This window comes from Pelobates fuscus, chromosome 4, assembly GCF_036172605.1.
Source record: "Pelobates fuscus isolate aPelFus1 chromosome 4, aPelFus1.pri, whole genome shotgun sequence".
NCBI lineage: Eukaryota > Metazoa > Chordata > Amphibia > Anura > Pelobatidae > Pelobates > Pelobates fuscus.
In genome coordinates, this window is record NC_086320.1 from 51,125,046 (window position 1) to 51,137,531 (window position 12,486).

The window sequence follows — 12,486 nt, forward strand, 5'->3', positions numbered from 1 at the left end:
GAGTTATTTACACATCAGTTTGAAGAAATGAGTGATGCGCAACCATTATTGCCAGAGGATGTAGATAACAGGGATATGTCTCAGTCAGGCAGCATTACACACATGGACGTACGGTGTGATGATGATGATGTTGTACCTGCTGCTGCTTTCTTTGCTGAGTTGTCAGATACAAGTGAAGCGGTTGATGATGACGATGCGTCCGTGCATGTCACGTGGGTGCCCGCTAGAAGAGAAGAAGAACAGGGGGAAAGTTCAGATAGGGAGACAGAGAGGAGGAGGAGACGAGTTGGAAGCAGGGGGAGGTCGTCGCATGGAGCTAGTGGAACAGTCAGACAGCATGCATCGGCACCCGGGGTCAGCCAGACAGCACGCCAATCAACGCATGCTGTTGCCACCACCAGAATGCTGTCATTGCAGAGCTCAGCAGTGTGGCATTTTTTTGGTGTGTCTGCCTCTGACAACAGTTTGCGGTGCGTTAAACGGGGAGTTTGGTCTGTCACTGTGAAGCGGGCGTAACCCTTACACTACCTGATCGATACAACATCATGCTTGATGTTTTAAAGCACGTTATTCCAAACAATTTAGGAATGTTAGGTGATTTATGCCCTTTATGGATTAAAACCAGACTCTGCATCAACTATGTCATTTTCCATGAGAGTTTTGCCATGGATCCCCCTCCGGCATGCCACAGTCCAGGTGTTAGTCCCCTTGAAACAACTTTTCCATCACTATTGTGGCCAGAAAGAGTCCCTGTGGGTTTTAAAATTTGCCTGCCCATTGAAGTCTATGGCGGTTCGCCCGGTTCGCCCGTTCGCGAACATTTGCGGAAATTCGCGTTCGCCATTTGCGAACGGAAAATTTTATGTTCGCGACATCTCTACATATTAGTCATTCTATTATTTTATAGTACACATATTCATACGGGGAACATGTATACCTTATGTTTATATAGAGCACTCTACTGAATGCTTAGAAAGATGATTATTATAAACCAGTCCTTGCAGGGGGAGCACTGAGTGATGCACACTGTTTAACAGCTAATGCAGCTATAATATCAATCATAGGAGGGTGACTGGACTACAGAAAGCAGTGGTTCAAACACCACTTACCCTAAACACCCTCTTTCACCATCCCTAAATTTAACCCCTCCCAAAACCTAAACAAACTCTTCCCCACATGTAGGCACTCAAATTCTAAACCTGGAAAATAACTCCTATTAATAATCGTAATACACCATGTACCCTTATACTAAACAACCAAACTCTTACCCTAAACTCAATAATCCTAAACACCCCTTAAACCACAGCTATAACCCTGGTCAAGCTTTTAATCCTCTTAACACTAAGTACCCTATGTTTTCAAATTCTGACATTAACCCTTTTCACACCTTAAACCTCCCTTTACCCCAACTACGCCTAACATTAACATTTTTAACCCTTTATGCATTTCCCCAGCCGCATACACTCACTACACTCATAGATTCAAATACAATGCATTACAAGTAAACATACAGATACAGACAGTATATTCATATGCAGTGATAAAATGTGAATATGTAACTCTGGCCGTGGGTAAAATGTGGTAAAAACGGAAAAAAAAATTTCACTTACATTATTTCACTTATACGTTCAAATATTTAACTTTAGTTTCACGTATAGGGAATGGACTGTAAAGCAAGACGGACTCTTCCAAGTAATCTGATTAAAACATTGCGATAGTTAAATACTGGATCTATAATCGTTTTATGCATTATTTATTCCTAACACCTAGATATAGATATTAGCTCTATATTGTTGAACAGTAAGCCTATTTAACCATTGCATCGTTCACTGCTTTCCTGCTCCTAATATCTTATTAACGAGCAGACATGGTAGCTGTGTACCTTGTGATCATGATATATGGACAAAACACTCATAGACCTGCAGCAATGTTTATCACTCACAGTTTAGTCTCAATCTAGCAACACAGACGCCTTTTTCATGTGTTAAGAAATGAAATACAGTTCGTTCCATTTGTAGAACACCATGTGCCCTGGTAATCCAGCAGGGGGAGAAAAGATAAGTTTACCTGAAACGTATTTATATCAGCAGAAAGTCTGACCGTGCAATTACAAGGGGGAAAAAAATAAATAAATTAATTGATTGCTTAATTCGCTCAAAAAAAATTAAAATATGATAAATCAAAATTGCAGAAAAGTAAATCTAAATATTTTATTTATTAAAGTGTGCATTGTCTGGAATTCAAACTGAATTATAGACCAAAACAGTTGAACTGAAAACATAGGTGACTTAGAGAGTTTTCCTAATTTCATTACTTTGGCCTGAAGGCTCTTTAAATTATCTTTAAATTTCGGAAAATTCTTGTTTTAGTGACTAATCTTGTAAATCTTAGCAGGAGAAATCGTTATATGTCCAAATTGTGAAAAGTCAGGCTTGCTTACAGGGTTAATCACTACACTCCAAATGCAGCTATTACAATCCAAATTGAAACCTTTAGGCAAAAATAGTCACACTTGAACAGTTCAAATAGAATATCCGTCCAGAATTTCAAGCGCTGGAGTCTCAAATATTAACTAACGTTATAAGCAATGCAATCAAAGGAGCCTGGCTTTGTAAGGCGGTAAATGGAAGTAATTTAGAAGATGACATCTTCTGCACCTAGCCAAACAAGTCTCCATACATTAAGCATTAATTGTATGCAATATGATTGAAATTAGTTCATTAATAAAAAAGAAAAAAAAAGAAAAAGTTATTGGCCCACCCTGTATTTTTATTTTTATATCTGCTAATTTATACGTTTGCTACCAATTTTCTAATATAATTGCAATAATGAGACTAGGGCTCTTCCAGGCTACCATAACATCCCTTGAATAATTTGTTAGTACATACATTTACATACTTGGAAAATCTAGATAGCGAATGAGTAACTGGGGATACAGGTGGGAATAGATTTGGATAAAGTATTCGTTTACAATTTCCTTGGATGTCTTGCATTTATGTGGGAATTACACTGTGTAATTTCTCCAATTCAACATATCATAATTGAATTATTATAAATTACAAGAGCATTGCTAGTGCCACATTTGTATTACAACAAACTTAGACACCAGCTGTTCCATTTCCTAAATTCTATAACCAAATTTCCATGACAAGACTCTACCATGTGCTAATTTCCACGGTTACAAATTAGTAATATTCCCCTAGGAATGGATACTTACTGTGATAAAGCAGAGAATTCAACCAAACGCAACATGGAACAAGGCTACATATTATTCATAGAGAGTCTCAACTCCATTATCTAGTCGTAGACTCTAAGTATACATTAGTGGTTTTTACATGGTGTCAAGAAATACAGGCATTCCAACTTTAATATTTTAATACACAAAATAATCGCAAATCTATTTATTTTCTTGCTACTGTTTATTAAAATAGGGTAAAATAATATGGAACACAATTACGAGGTTAGTCATTAAATACCAGATTTTGTCTGGACAAAATTTGGTTAAAATACCCCAAATTAAACCAGATTTTTATTTCTCATATTTAATAATGACAAATGTGCTTGTAATTCAATAGAACAAAATGAGCACATCATATTTGGTATCATCCAGCGTCTGGTTGAAAAATCAGTTTATTTTGCATGTGAATCTGTTTTGGGTTAGTAGGAAAATGTAAGTGGTCAAAATCCTCATTATAACACGACGATAACACATGATCATGTTCACAGAAAGGCCAAAGGCATTATATAAAAAAAAAAACTAATTCAAATATTACTAGTTTTCTAATAAAAAAAATGTAATTATTTTACAAATAAGAATCCAGATTAAAAAATAACTCATGTATAGGTTTATTATGTTATACAAGTTGAAGATTACAGGTGGTCAAGTGCACTGATAATGCGAATATTAGTGTCAGGTTTGTCATTAACCTGTTATGTTCCACAAAAACATTACAGTGTGCATGCGTCATTATATTTACTAAAATGAGAATTCAAAGTGTATTCAAAGCGAATTTCACATTTAACGAGAGAGTAGTTGACTTAAAGCATATCTAACTTTTCCAGTTCAACTCTTTTGACTTCAAGGAACACTATAGGGTCAGGAACACAAACATGTATTTCTGACCCTATAGTGTTTAACCCACCATTAAGGTGGCTTGCCCCCCTTTAACCCCTTAAAAGCATGAAAAACTAACCTTATTTCCAGCGCCAAGCGAGTCCGCAGGCGCTATCTCCGCCCCCTTGGTGACATCATCAGAATTGCTGATTCTAAGCCAATCCAATGCTTTCCCAGAGGGAAAGCATTGGATTGGCTTAAATCGGCAAGGGGCAGGGTCAAACACCATTATGGCCAATCAGCACCTCCTCATAGAGATGCATTGAATCAATGCATCTCTATGAGGAAAATTCAGCGTCCCCATGCAGAGCGTAGGGATGTTGAACGGCAGAGCTGCCTACTGTGCAGCACTGAGCCAGGAAGCACCTCCAGTGGCCATCTAAGGAGTGGCCACTTGGAGGTGTCCCTAGGGGCAATGTAAACACTGCCTTTTCTCTGAAAAGGCAGTGTTTGCATAAAAATGGCTGAAGGCAATGATTATACTCACCAGAACAACTACATTAGGCTGTAGCTGTTCTGGTGACTGTAGTGTCCCTTTAAATTTGAAATTCACTTAGAATTCCCACTTTGGTAAGTAACCCTTTAAACGTATATCCTTATTTAGGTATTTTGCACGTGTATTTAATTTTATTGTGTTATTGATTTTTCTATATTTCGTATTTTAGTTATGGTGATTATCTGTCCTGTAATTAGTTTAAATAGATTAACAAGAAGTCATTAAACACTGTACTGCATTTGTTAATTTCGTTTAAAATAAATACTATTGGTCTATTTTATTTTCCAGGAGCTTTGCAACAGCTTTCAAAATGAAAAAGTTTTAAAATTCTTCATGTACTTAACGTTATTCCAGGGCCATCAGTAGTCTCTGCACCCGTCGGTGGTGAACTTTGTTCCATGCTGCATTTTTCTGCGCGCTAAGCACTAACAGATACAGCCATGAGGGGTGAGACCGCTGTTTTAAATTGTTATTGAAAAATGCATTTTAATTTCATTTCTTTAAACTTTTAGTTGACGTATTAGGCGATATTATACATTGTGGCTGTTCTTTCTTTGTAGTTTTTCTCCTATATTTATAGAAAACCTCATAAGGTCATATTTCAAAATCTAGCAATGGAGACAGTTATTGTCGTTAATTACTGGGCTCTCTAAAATACATTATAGAATCCACCTATTAAAGAGAAACATGTATGTTTCTTCCTGTTTTTAGAAAAAAAAGGAGAATTAGGGGCACATCCGGGAACATGCATTTCTCAGTAGTGGTGCTGTGGTACAGACCAAAATACAGCTCACACACACAAAAAATGCAGTTTTAAAATTTACAAGACTATTAAAATCATCAATCTTAACAAACAAATATGGGGATTCAGTTATGACCACATTGTATTAAGCCCACCACTACGTCACAGCACCCCAATATCTACTGTGACATAGTGGTAGGCTTAACACAATATTCCTGTTATTAAACATAACTTTTCATGAGAATCAAATATTTACTTGAGCTTGACTTGCACTTGGCTTTATATATTAGATTAGATATATTACACTACTATACATTTTAATAATTTTAAATGTGTTAGCCAAGAGGTACACCAGTTTGATATATGTATATGCTTCTATAAAACATTTTTATGACCCACATTTTAGCTATTTTTCACATAATCTGTAAATTCTGTCATCTGGAATTCCACAATTGCTGAAAGCAACATATTAATTACTATTGCCATCTGTGCAAAACAATAGGAAAAACAATATTTTAGTTCAGAGACTTCAATCACATCCGTTATCTTTGGCATTATGTTCTATGTTTGTTGATTGATTGACTTTATTACTCTTTGCTATTGAATAATTAATTTGTACATAAACATGTATTCAGAATGCACCTACGGGAAATATTTAAAATGGAGGTAAGTTTACAAAATAAAAAATAATATTTAATTTATTTTTAGCAAGAGGAATAAACACTTAAAAAAAACATTTTTATGAAAACGCAAAATGGTTGGCCGCGGGACTTCGTAAGGATTTTGGGTAGTTGAAGATATGGCTTGGTAGTCTGTCTCTACCAAATAGTAACAGAATATTAAAATGTTTTCTCAGTCTGATATGCATGATCATAGAGTTCTCATAACACCTACTACGCAGTTGCTAGAGCGATCTTTTTATGGATACAACATAAGGTATGCGGTTGTGGATGGTCATAGTTGCGAACGGTCCCAACAGATACCTGCCTAAAAGCCAATGCCGCTGTTTTTGCACCTATCCTCCATGAATAATTATGTTAATACTGTAAAAGTTAGCTGCAAATTTACACGAAATATGCTATTTACTAACTAGCATAACTTTGCCCCAAAGTCAGGTAAAAATTGACTCTGCTATCTAGGGGACTGAAGAAGGATCAGAGAAAGAAATTAGATTAGATTATACCATGTTTTAATGGAACAAGCAAGTCAGTCCATGTTAATATTATCTAATTTAAAGGAAAGCAGTGTTGAATGTATTTATTTAAAGTGTTTGCAATATTATGCATACTTTGAGGTTTTCTTCAGAAAGTCCTTGCCAGATCATCTTATATTATTTTTTGCTCAGGTAACTGAAAAAATAGAATCATTAAGAGTTTGTATTCAACTTATATTATTCACAACAAATCTTTAATGTAAGGCTCTCAATGATAACACACTTGAATGGGCGAGGCAGTTGGCACATACTGCAAAGGTTGTTGGATCAGCGCTTAGTGACCAATAGAGAGCTTGGATAAGAAGGGCTGCAACCTAATGGTATGATGATATGGCATAGGCAAAGTATCAGGGGCCAAAATTCATTTAATGATATAAATTAAAAAGTGTAAAAACAGTAAAAAAAAAAACAGCCAAACGCGTTTCGCCACACAGGGCTTCATCAAATGGCAATAGAAATGGTTGCTCACCCGCATGTGAGTGTTATACCTTTTTTAAAGTACCAACCTCTTGATATTGCATACAGAGAGCACTATTGGTCTTTTTATTTTTTCCCTTCCACATACTGAGAATCTTCGCCTTGTTTGTTGTCTATAAGAATTCACAATCCTTCTTGTGTGCTTTTATCTCTAAAAACTACCATTTAGGGTGTAAGTTGCTTTACCGTGAAGTGCATAACATTGCATTTCTCTACATTAAATTTAATCTGCCATTTGAGTACTCAGTCCCCCCAATCAATCTAAATCTCTACACCAAAGTTATATTCTGCTCACATTGTATTAGTTTACAGAGTTTTGTGTAATCTGCAAACACTGAAACGAGACTTTCAATGCAATACAACAATCTATAAATATGTTAAATAGAAGCAGTCCCAAGTCAGTACACTGAGGGACTTCACTTACCACTTTTGTCCAGCTTGAAAATTTACCATTAATGACAACTCTCAGTACTCTATCTTTAAGCCAATGTTCTACCCAAGAACAAGAATTATCCCTTAATAACTCTTCAAATTCCTTTACAGCCATAGAGGTTAAGCTAACAGGTCTATCATTTACAGACAAAGATTTTGAACCTTTTTTGAATATTAGAATCACATCTGCCTAACTCCAATCCTCCGGTAAAATTCTTGAAAGAAAAGAATCCTGAAAGATTAAAAACAGAGGTTCACTGAAAATCCAATTTGAAGCTCTTTCCAATTTTGCAACAAACAAGGAAGATAATCCTTCTTGACCCCATAATGGCAGTCAAATCTCTCCTTGGATCATTTTATATCTTCATTAGCTGTTGTACATGCATTTTTCTTTGTTCTTGTTATACTCATAGGCTTTTCTAACCTCAGCTTGTTCTTTGACTATTCTCCATTCAGTTGTCCCTGACCTTTGACCTGGCTTATCATATTTACTGTTTTCGGTCTTCCTGACCTTGGCTTGTTCTATACCACTCTGTATTTTTGTTAAGTCCGGACACTCTAAAACCATGTCATATGCATTATTTTTTTGCGTCCGTCGAGTCAAAGTTTAGTTAAAGTTTAAGTACTGGGTCCAAAGTTTGCTTTGCTTTGTTGAGTCTCCTTTTTCCCAAAAATGTCAAAACCAATGTTGAGGTTGCACAGCTGCACGCATTTGTATTACCTGTTGACGTAAAATGTTAGTGGCCTCTTTTACAATCACAATATGGCAAAATAAATATGGAGACGATAATTGCTGAAATATTGGGGCAGATTTCTGCACACAACAAAATTTGGTGGACTTCGAAGGACTATTTGAGCGTACATTTTACGATTCTAGTGCTTGCTTACAAGTCCCTACATAATGCTGCTCTAACTTACCTATCCTCCCTAATACACAAGTATGTCCCGTCGAGGCCCCTGCGCTCTGCTGAAGACCTACGTCTATCTTTTGTCCTTTGTCCCACATCTGATAATCGCCACCAAGACTTCTCCAGTGCTGTACCTTTTAAGTGGAACTCCCTTCCCTTCTCCGTTAGACTTTCACCCAGTCTCCACTCCTTCAAAAAGATCTTTGAAAACACACTTTTTTCAGGAAAGCATATCATTTAAACTGTTAGTGGGTTTTCATACACCTCCCACCCCCATGTCTCCTCTCCTGCAACTGTCAAATATAACCTACTAAGTTCTCAGTGATTACTTTTCTAGCTACCTATTTCATTACCCCTACTTATACCTTTTGTGCCACCATACCCCACTCCCTCTAGCATGTAAGCTCATTGAGCAGGACCCTCAAACCCTCTGTTCCTGTGCGTCCATATGTCTGGTTACAATTATGTGTCTGTTAGTCCAACCATTGTACAGAGCTACGGAATATGCTGGTGCTATATAAATAATAAAATAATAATAAAATAATAATTTGGATTAATTTATTTAGAGACCTCACACTCATTTGTTCACAATTGTTTTTGTTTTGTTTTTGTTTCATCTTTCCTCCACCCCCACCCCATTTCTGACACTCTCATCCCACTTATTCTTTGTTCTACTCTATTTCTCTACTGATATTTTTCATTTGTAATAATGCTTGCTTGTTTGCAAATCCTATATTCGTCAAGTGCCTGGTTTTCTGTGTTAATTCTTGTGGGTATTTGTATGTCTTTTTTTTATTATTATAACAATTTTTTATTATTATTTCTTTATTATTTCTTTATTCTTTACTATTTTATTTATATAAGTTCATTATTCCTCTATTTTTCCCTTTGTTTGGGTAAGGGGTTTCCTCCCATTGTTTAGGTTTAGGGTTTCCTTCTTGTCTATATAAACAACGTTTATAGGTTGAAATTAGAGAGGGGGGTATACTTATACTTTGTAATATTTTTTGTTTTGCTTTGCACTCCTGTAACCTTTGTTAACGTTTACTTAATTGTCCTTAACTATGTTTCTGAATCCTATGCATTCTCCGCACCAGTCCTCTTAATTCTGAATAAAAATTATTAAAAACAAGCTAGGAAAAAGGATGATGTCCATACCAGTTCAACAATTTATTTATTCTACAACATCCTAGAAGTTCAAATTATTTGGATTTTAAGAAAATGCAGTACAAATAATTAAATTGGGGCATGCATTGGAATTTTTTTTTTTTAAATGCTCACACACTCAGACACTACACACAAAGACACATACACATAAACATACCACATTTACATTCTTCCACATACAAAATGCAGTCTTCACAAACACAACACTTAAGTAGGACACACAGACACACTCCCACCCCACATACAGTACTCATACAGTTTCCTCCACACACATAATACTCAGGCACTACACACACACATCACTCAATCTCCCCACACATATACTACACCCAGCCACAACTCACGCACACACAATGCCCAGATCTTTGGCCGCAATCTGGCATTCTGCCTAGGGCCCTGGGCAGTTTTAACCCAGCTCTGCTGTACACCTTACCGGCCCTGACGACGACTTTGTGACTCTTGTAATGCATATTGTTCTTTTTGTCAGTGAACTGTAGATTACACAGGCTGTATTGAATTATTGAATTCTATATTTTGTATTTCGTGTAAAAAAAATTCTAAATACAATAAATAAAAAAAGAATATATATATATTTATATATATATATATATATATATATATATATATATATATATATATATAAATAGAAATATATATAAAAATTTATATATAAAACCAAAAGCCTTGCACTCCTACTTACAAAAATGTAGAACCCGGTGCTCGATTGCATTAGACATGCAGAACAGAAAAAAAATCAGCACTCCCAGGATTTTTTAAATAAAGCTTCTTTTTACTCCAAAATATCGACGTTTCAGTTCCTACCAGGAACTTTCATCAGGATCAGGATTGTTATCCTGATGAAAGTTCCTGGTAGGAACTGAAAAGTCGATATTTTGGAGTAAAAATAAGCATTATTTAAAAATCCTGGGATTTCTATATTTATATATACATATATGTGTGTGTGTGTGTGTGTCAGCAATGGGTATGTAAGGAACTGTTGGACATAGGAGTCGCTCAGGCCACTGTAAAAAGGGCTCTAGAAATCTGCATGTTTTAGCACCTGGTATTATTTTCAGCTATAACAGGCCAAAATATCACTAGAAACAAAAGGTGAAAACAAGATTGTAATCTAAATTTATAGCTGAACAAAAGGTAAAGTCTGACAAATCCCTAAATTAGAAGGGGAATAATAAGAGTACTAGCTGTACAATGTAATATAAATTAGTTAAAGGAACACGATATTGTCAGGGCCATCTTTAACGTCAGGCGGCGGGCTGTCATCCTAGGGGGCCCAAAGCAGCTGCCCCTTCAGCCCGCCAGCCGCCGTGGTGCGTGCAGCCCGTTGGAACTACTACTGTGGACCACACGATGAGGGGGCCCATCGGGTGGCCCATGATCTAAAGGCCACTTGATGGCAATGTATTTTCAGGGGCCCCGTCAGCGCTGCTCTTTAAGAGCACGACCGGGTGATGATGTCACAGAGCTGGGAGGAGGACACTGCCCCCCAGCATTCATCGAGCGCCGCACGGGAGGAGAAGAAGGAGAGAAGGGAGGAGTGAATCAGAGGCAATGGACCCCAGGGGAGTCACCCTCCTGTACCTAAAAGGTAGGACACAGGAAGGTGACTAAAAAATTGACATTTTGCATGTTTGTATGTGTATCTGTTTGTATATGTGTCTGTATGTGTATCTGTTTTTGTGTGTCTGTGTATGTTTGCATGTGTGTCTGTATGTGTATCTGCATGTGTGTCTGTATCTGTGTGTCTGTGTTTGTGTGTCCTTTTGTGTATCTGTATGTCTGTCTGTGTGTCCGTATGCCTATCTGTGTCTGTATGTCTGTATGTGTATCTATGTGTCCGTATGCCTATCTGTGTCTTTGTATCTGTTTGTACGTGTGTAACTGTGTGTCTGTATGCGTATCTGTTTGTATGTATGTTTATCTGTGTGTGTATCTGTCTGTCTGCATATCTGTATGTTTGTATGTGTATCTGTGCGTGTAAATGTTTGTCTGTATGTGCGCCAGTGTGTGTATCTAAGTGTGTATAATTCTGTGTGTCTGTGTATCTGCATGTGTTTCAGTGTGTGTCTGTTCATCTCTATGTGTGTTAGTGTGTGTCTGTGTATCTGCATGTGGGTCTGTGTATGTATCTGTATGTTATTGTGTGTGTCTGCATGTTTGTCAGTATATTTGTCTGCTTATCTGTATGTGTGCTAGTGTGTCTGTTTAACTGCATGTTTGTCAGTGAGTGTATCTGTGCATCTGTGTATCTGGGTGTGTGTAAATGTGTATCTGCATGTGTGTCTGTGTATGCACTTGTGTTTATGTGTATCTGTCTTTGTTTGTCTGTACCTGTGTATGTGTGTATCTCTATGTATGTCAGTGTCTGCATCTGTATGTGTCAGTGTGTGTATTTTGTCTCAGTAAAAATGAGTGCGGCTAAGTGTGTGTTTGTTTTTTTGTGTTTTGTTTTTTTTGTGTGGGGTGGAGTGCGTGATTGCATGCTACGTCCAGTGGGCCCAAGCAAATGCCTACCCAGGGTCCAATCAGTATTAACGACGGCCCTGGATAGTGTTAGGAATACAAATCTGTATTCCTAACACTATAGAGCTCTCTGAAACCCCCCTTCCTCACGGCCTTCCCAACCCCCCATGCCACATGAAGGGTTAAAAACCCTTAAGTCACTTACCCAATTCCAGTGCTGATGTCCCTCAGCAGGGGGAGGGGGGGAAGGGATGGGGGGGGGGCTAATGCTGTGAGCGCATTAGGTCTTTGCTTTACTATGGGGATTTCACTGATGCTGGATGTCCTCATGCAGACTGTAAGGATTGTCAAGCGTCATTGAGCCAACCCAGAGTACGATAAAGTCCGAAAAGCACCTCTAGTAGCTGTCTGATATTAGCTGTCTTAGTCATGCAATATGTACAATGTTTACTTCTC